This window comes from Galeopterus variegatus, unplaced genomic scaffold, assembly GCF_000696425.1.
Source record: "Galeopterus variegatus unplaced genomic scaffold, G_variegatus-3.0.2 Scaffold2442, whole genome shotgun sequence".
Classification (NCBI taxonomy): Eukaryota; Metazoa; Chordata; class Mammalia; order Dermoptera; family Cynocephalidae; genus Galeopterus; species Galeopterus variegatus.
In genome coordinates this window covers 217,106-218,196 of record NW_007728553.1, presented here as the reverse complement: position 1 = coordinate 218,196, position 1,091 = coordinate 217,106, and the positions used below count along the sequence as shown (strand labels likewise).

Sequence of the window (1,091 nt, the reverse complement as noted above, 5' to 3'; positions counted from 1 at the left end):
CCTACAGTGTTTAGCACGAGAAATATATGGAAAGTGGAGAAGAAATAAAATCAAAATATCCAGAATCAGAAGTTAGTTTGTGGGAAATTCTTCCAATCATTGGATGTGAGAAGGAGGCAGCCTCGATTTATATCAAAAGTGACATCTTCACCTGTCAGTATTATCTTCAACAATTCATTCTGCATAACTAAAAATGCACTATACATTTTTTTTTCTTTTTGACAGCAATCATATAAATTAACACTTATCAGAACTCCTGTGTTTGTAGGGCACAAATCTGCAGCGGGACTACAAATGGCAAGTATGTCTATGTGGAAGTTGAAAGTTTTATGAATCCCACTATAGGATCGCCTTTGAGCATATCAGATGCATCTTGTCCTCACAAAGTCTGGCAGTTCCAAAACAAATGGACACACAATTGACTACAACAGAGCAAATCAGCCTGGAAAGAAAAAAACTTTCGGTGACAAAACTCCTTGGTATATTAATTGGTAAACCAATGTAGATAATAATTTTTTAATTCTTGGATTTTTGATAATCCCATTAATGAGAGCGGATCATATAAGCAAACTCATTGGAAAATATTTACATTTCTTGATGATGTGGCACAAAACTTCACAGCGACTTCAGATTTCTAAAATTGGGCGGGTGGAATAAGACTTCGGACGTGAAGGGGAGGGTGATGTGGGGGTGTCTAGCGCGGCTGGGAGAAGCAGACTGCTGGAAATGAGAAAATAGAAAATTGGTGACGGGGCGGAGTGAGATGGTGTCCCTTCCCTCGGGAATTGGGAGTCGGTCCGTGGAACCTGGAAGGGGGAGTGGGTGGGACAAGAGACGCAAAGGAGGGAGGCAAGACAAGGATCTGATCAAGCCTCGTTTTATTGCCTCACACAAGCTTCTTATATAGAAGTGTAAAAAAGGGGAAGTAGGGGGAGAAAAAATAAAAAAACAGAAGTTGTTCAGAAGTCTTCTCAGAATCATCACACCCGAGCGCAGCTTAGTTCTTGTGGTCAGCCAACTAGATTTTAATCAGCAGTCATAAATGAGAGCATGCAGTTTTCACAACTTGCTAGGCCACAGCCTCAGCTTTT

At 40.7% G+C, this 1,091-nt stretch overlaps 1 long non-coding RNA gene across 1 annotated transcript in view; it reads right to left on the bottom strand.

Moving 5' to 3' along the window:
- Positions 1-861: 861 nt before the first annotated feature.
- Positions 862-1,091, bottom strand: part of LOC103597856 — a 1,645-nt gene continuing 1,415 nt past the window's right edge. The window contains exon 2 of the long non-coding RNA XR_551144.1: positions 862-1,081. This is a non-coding gene — a long non-coding RNA (uncharacterized LOC103597856). The remainder of the gene's footprint in view (positions 1,082-1,091) is intronic.